Here is a 7004-nt window from a genome sequence, read left to right on the forward strand (position 1 = left end):
AACCCGCCGACTGCGCCTGCTCATTCCCGTCAATACACAATGGGGAGGCCGGCCGACAGCCGCACGCGTATCCCGTCAATTGCGCCTGCTCACTCCCGTCGGTTCGCGGGAGTGCGCATAACGCCGACGCCGGGTGATGCACTTGCGCATGCGTGCATGCAATCCTGCTACACCCACTGCTTTGATTTTGGGGTCAAAAGTCAAACGACACCAGGTTGTAGTCCAACAGGTTTATTTAGAAGCACTAGCTTTCAAAGTGCTGCTCCTTAATCAGGTGGTTGAGGAGTATAAGATCATAAGACACAATTTATAGCAAAAAATTACAGTGTCATGCAACTGACATGATATATTGAAAACCTGGATTGTTGTTTAATCTTTTAGAATGGGTTGCAGGTTTTGGTTCATTAATATGTAAATCCCAGAACTTGTTTTAAGTCACCTTCTTGAGATAACGTATGGTTTTATAACAAAAGGTGACATCTCAGCTCAGGAAATGCTTTAAAGGTGTGAGTGAGGTCAGAGTCTGTCTATATCCTGATCTTGAGTCAGACTGGTTCTGTTTCCAAAGTGGAATATTACACGTATTGACTGCCTGCAGGTTGTGCATTTTTGAGCAAGATAGAATGTATCTGTAACTACAAATTCACCCCATGCTGTACATCTCTATGACTTCTATGTGTGTGCGCACATGAGAGAGTGTGTTTGCATGTGTGAATATTTGGTAAAGTGTATGTGGGTGTGATGGAGTATAAGCCTCAAGAGGGTGTGCGCGAGTATGAGTATGGGAAGTGTATATTAGATTACTTACAATGTGGAAACAGGCCCTTTGGCCCAACAAGTCCACACCGACCCGCAACCCACCCAGACCCATTTCCCTCTTCACCTAACACTACGGCCAATTTAGCATGGCCAATTCACCTAACCTGCACATTTTTGGACTGTGGGAGGAAACTGGAGCACCTGGAGGAAACCTGCACAGACACAGGGAGAACATGCAAACTCCACACAGTCAGTCGCCTGTGGCGGGAATTGAACCCGGGTCTCTGGCGCTGTAGGGGCAGCAGTGCTAACCACTGTGCCACCATGCCGCCCACCAATGAGAGTTGAGCTGGACTGGCACAGAGAGGTTGCCGAAATGTGGTAATGGATGTTCAGAGTCTTGCATAGAAATCTTTTTTCGTGGTGCCCTATCAAGTGTCTTTTTGAAATACAAAAACACCGCATAGACCGTTTTCCCCTTAGTCCACCCTGCTTGATACATTCACAAAAAAACTCTGTGCAACTGTCAGAGCACAATTTTCTCTTTGACCAAACCAAAAGACACAGGAATTTTAAGTAAGAAATATACCTGTCCTGCTCACTCTGTGACCCCACTGCCCAGGGACAGTCATCGTCTTCAAACTGACGAGAGTTGTCAAAGAAATACGAACGGGAAGCAAAGCTCTGGCCATTAATTATCCCAGTCCCAGCCAGATCCTGAGCTGGTCTTATGTGTGTGAGAGAGAACGTGCGTATGAGAGGGGGTCTGTGTGAGTACGTAAGAATGTGTGTGTATGTGTGTGAGAGAGAGTGTATAGTGTAGTGGGGTCACCTGTAGTGTGACATAAACCCAAGATCCCAGTTGAGGCTATTCTCATGGATACCAAACTTGGCAAGCTTTTGGAGCTCAGCTCCTTCCTCAGGTGTGGTATGATAGGGAGGTAGAAGACACAATATTTGTAAGCAAAAAGTTAACAGCTTTAAAACTAGCTGCCCTTGTTGAATCCTTTAATCAGAAGACCTCTGACTAAATTGCAAAATCCAGATTTCTTTCAAGTCTTTGTCCTTCAATAATTAAAAGTTTTATCAATATACAAGAGGTCATATTTCAGGTTAGACAATGCGCTTCAAGTGTGAGATCTGGCTATGAATCTGTCAATATTTTAAACTGAGGTCCAGTTTTATTTTCTTGACATCCCACCCCCACCCCCACCCTCAACTTAAATTGCAATTAGAAAGAATTTCACCTTAAACGCTCGTCTTTGGCAATGCATATAAGAGATGCAGCAAATTGCTCTCAATGTCAAGTTAGGCCCTGCCATGCTTCTCACTCAATCCTGTCACAAATCTAACGATGGCCCCGAAACCGGTCCCATTCGTTTCTGTACCATTCCTGTGTGCCCATTAACACTGTGCTGATTTTCTACAGGCCCTGAAATTAAGTCAAACCTAGAAAGAACTGAAAGTCAGACTTCTAACTGTTCATGTGCAAGAAGCTAGGAAGTGTCCACAGATTTCAGTGGGATTTCAGATGATGGCTATAGGGTGGTGATGACTTTGTGTTATTATCGTTGGACTGTTAAGGGCTACATGGTGGCTTAGTGGTTAGCACTGCTGCCTTATAGCACCAGGGAGCTGGGTTCAATTCCAGCTTCTAGCGACCATCTGTGTGGAATTTGCACATTCTCCCCATGTCTGTGTGGCATTTCCTCTTGGTGCTCCGGTTTCCTTCTACGATCCAAAGATGTGTAGGTTTGGGTGGATTGGCCATGGGATAATTGCCCATAGTGTTCTGTGATGTGTAGGTTAGGTGCGTTAGCCATGGGAAATACAGGGAAAGGGGAGGGGAATGGGTCTGGATGGTATGCTCTTTGGAAGGTGGGTGTGGACTTGTTGGGCTGAATGGCCCGTTTCTGCACTGAACGGATTCTATATTAATCCAGAGATCCAGGTAATGTTCTGCAGACCCTGGGTTGAATCTCACCATAACAGATGGTCAAATCTGAATTAGATTACTTACAGTGTGGAAACAGGCCCTTCGGCCCAACAAGTCCACACCGCCCCGCCGAAGCGCAACCCACCCATACCCCTACATTACCCCTTACCTAACACTACGGGCAATTTAGCCTGGCCAATTCACCTGACCTGCACATCTTTGTGACTGTGGGAGGAAACCGGAGCACCCGGAGGAAACCCACGCAGACACGGGGAGAACGTGCAAACTCCACATAGTCAGTCGCCTGAGGCGGGAATTGAACCTGGGTCTCTGGCACTGTGAGGCAGCAGTGCTAACCACTGTGCCACCGTGCCGCCCAGAATTCAATTTTAAAAAACTGGAAATAAGAGTCTGATGATGGCCACAAAGCCATTGTCAATTATTCGAAAAATCCATCAGGTTCACTAATATCCTTTCGGGAAGGAAACTGCCATCCTTACCCAGTCTGGCCTACATGTGACTCCAGGCCCACAGCAATGTGATCGACTCTTTATTGCCCTCTGGGCAGTGAGGGTTGGGCAATTAATGCTTGCCTAGCCAGCGATGCCTATGAGTAAATTAATAATCACAGAGATCGGGAGGGAATGAGAACATTGATGGATTTGAAAACCAGGTTGAGAATTTTGAGACCAACGGCACAACTTGACTGGGAGCTGGATTGGCAAGTGGTGTTGATCCTTTTTTTCAAGATGGCGGCACAGCAGCAGCCCAATGTGCAGGCTTCTCGGCCCAGGAGCCCAGAGCTCATCTACTCCATCCGCTTCAGCGTTCTTTTTCTTTCTATGCTTCTCTTTGAATGTTTCCATTTATTATGATACCTTACCTTCTTTTAAAGGTGACATTGGCAGAATGCATCTTTAGGCCTGGCGCTGAGGAGGGTTCCAAAGGCCTGGCACGGCAGTACAGGCTTGGTGGCTTCCCAGTATTCCAGTAGTCCAGCGTACCCCAAACCCAGTAGCGTTTAATTGAACTGTGATGTTATTTTACTTTCTTTTTCTTCGTAATGATCATTTCTGTCATTAACTTCGGAGCTGTGGTATGGCGACTTAGAGTCATAGAGAAATATAGCACGGAAATACAGACCCCAGCGGTCCGACCTGTCCATGCTGACCAGATATCCTAAATTAATCCAGTCCCATTTGCCAGCATTTAGCCCATATCCCTCTAAACCTTTCCAATTCATGGACCCATCCAGATGCCTTTTAAATGTTGTAATTGTGCCAGCCTCCACCACATCCTCTGGCAGCTTGTTCTATACACACATCACCCTCTGCGTGTAAAAATTGCCCCTTAGATTCCTTTTAAATCTTTCCCCCTCACTTTAAACCTATGTCCTCTAGTTTTGGACTTCCCTACCCTGGGGCAAACACAGTGCCCATTCACCCTACCCAACCTCCCTCATGATTTTATAAAGCTCTATAAGATCACCCCTCAGCCTCCAATGCTCCAAGGAAAACAACCCCAGCCTATTCAGCCTCTCCCAAGAGCTCAAACCACCCAATGCCTGCTACATCCTTGTAATTTTTTTTTCTGAATCCATTCAGTTTCACAACATCTTTCCTTTGGCAGGGAGACCAGAATTGAACACANAAGGAGACCAGAATTGCACGCCATATTCCAAAAGTGGCCTAACCAATGTCCTGTACAGTCACAACATGGCCTCCCAACTCCTGTACTCAATGCACTGACCAATAAAGGCAAGCATACCAAATGCCTTCTTCACTATCCTGTCTACATGCGACTCCACTTTCAAGGAGCTATTAACTTGCACATCAAGGTCTCTTTCATAGAAACATAGAATCTCTATAATGTGGTTGCAGCCTACTGGGTCCACACTAACTCTCTAAACAGCATCCCACCTAGTTCCATCCCCCCACCCTATCCCTGTAACCTTGTTCTTTCCATGGCTAATCCACCTAACATGCACATCCCTGATCACTATGGGCAATTTAGCATGGCCAATCCACCTATCATAGCCAATCCACCTATCCTAGGCAAAAGTGAGGACTGCAGATGCTGGAAACCAGAGTTTCCTCATTTCCCCTCCCCCCACCTTACCTCAGTTCCAACCTTCCAGTTCAGCACTGTCCTCATGACCTGTCCTACCTTGCCGATTTTCCTACTCCTCGGATGCTGCCTGACTTGCTGTGCTTTTCCAGCGCCACTCTGATCTAAACCCAATCCACCTATCCTGCACATCTTTGGACTTTGTTTGGCAATAATCCCCCAGGACTTTACCATGAACTGTATTTCTGGGGAAGAGAGAGAGAGAGAGAGAGAGAGAGAAAATAGGAAAATTATTGACATGGATAAACGTACAAACCCGTGGTACAATCATTCTTTATTAGAGTAAATCAGATAGTTCCAAGATAGTTCGCCAAGAGAATATTCTCAGAGATTAGTTTATATTCAAGCACACTCTGAAGGAGGATTAAACACGCTTGGATCATGGATTCTTTTAGTCAAGTTGAAAGATCTAGGAATTAAAAACAGAAGAAGTAAAGGCTAGTTCATAAATATCCAAAAAGCACTTCCCATAATTGTTCACGAAATGAGAAAATGCAGCAACCATTCAGAAAAAAATGGAAAAAAGACAGCTCTCTAATTACTTTCCAATAGGGGTCATTAGATCTTTTATGCTTTCCTTGTGTTTAGAGCTCCCACCTTCCTTGCTGTTAACCTCTTTAAACAAAATTACCCTAAATGTTTCAGTGCAATAGACTTCAACTGCATTTATCTTATGTCCTAGAGTTAAACATAATTCCCAATCTAAAAGCTATAGGTTGAAACTGGAATACCTGGACCATGAAATACATACTGATGACAAGGTGGTTGTCATAGTCTTACCAGACCGTAGGGATTACCCTCTTATTAGAGAGAAGCAAGTGGTGGTGATTTAACCTGAGAGCCACCAAACATCAGGTGAGAGAAGAGGAAAGCCCTTCGTGGTAACAAGAATTGAACCCATGCTATTGGGATCACACGATTCTGCAAACCAATGCTCCAGCCAACTGAGCTAAACCAATTCCCTAAGAAGCTAGTGATGAGCATGAACATGACAAAGGTTTCACGAGCAAGTGAGTTGAGACGGGGACAAAGTAATGGAGGTGGAAATAGGTAAACTTAATGAAGACATATGTCAAATAAGCTACCTGATAAATTAGCAACAGGAGAATCAACAGAATTGATGGTGTCATCAGAGAACATGTGATAATTTATGCCTTCCGTAATGAAATCATAGAATCCCCAAAGTCAGAAAAAGGCCAAGTGGCCCATCGATTCTGCAACAACTCTCTGAGACGCATTTCAGCTGTACCCAACCCTGTAACTCTGCATCTATCATGGCTAATGACATAGGCTATAAATTACAGGCAATTTAGCACGGCCAATCCACCCTAACCTGCACATCCCTGGAGACTATGAGGCAATTCAACACGACCAATCCACCATAACGTGCACATCCCAGGACACTATGGGACAATTTAGCACAGCCAATCCACCCTAACCTGCACATTCCTGGACACTATAGGACAATTCAATGCGGCCAGTCCACCTGAACCTGCACATGTTTGGATTGTGGGAGAAAACCAGAGCACACAAAGGAAACCCACGCAGATATAAGGAGAAAATTAAAACTCTACATAGAAAGTCACGAACCCAGGTCCCTGGTCCCTACTACTGAGCCACTGTGCTACTATGGGGTAACAACACAGCCAATCCACCCCAACCAGCACATCTCACAACACTATGGGACAATTTAGCACGGCCAATCCACCCTAACCTGCACATCCCTGGACTCTAAGGGACAATTTAGCACGGCCAATCCACCCTAACCTGCACATCAATGGGCACTATGGGACAATTTAGCACGGCCAATCCACCCTAACCTGCACATCCCTGGACTCAATGGGACAATTTAGCACGGCTAATCCACCCTAACCTGCACATGGCTTGGACACTATGGGTCAATTTAGCACGGCCAATCCACCCTAACCTACACATCCCTGAACACTGTGGGACAATTTACCCAATTGAACAGGGGAAGCCATCTTGAATTGTAACATTCAGAGCACACTCAATTCTAAGAGTTTCCAGGAGATAGCATTCAATCCTATACAGCACCAGGTCAGGGCAAGGTTTATAGGAGATTACCCAGGACAGTGCGGGAGTCACTAAGGAGCAGTTCCAAGGTTACCGCACTTGTGAGAGTCTGTGAGTATTGGAGACAGAAAAGTTGACGTCATGTTAG

This window comes from Chiloscyllium plagiosum, chromosome 45, assembly GCF_004010195.1.
Source record: "Chiloscyllium plagiosum isolate BGI_BamShark_2017 chromosome 45, ASM401019v2, whole genome shotgun sequence".
Taxonomy (NCBI): Eukaryota; Metazoa; Chordata; class Chondrichthyes; order Orectolobiformes; family Hemiscylliidae; genus Chiloscyllium; species Chiloscyllium plagiosum.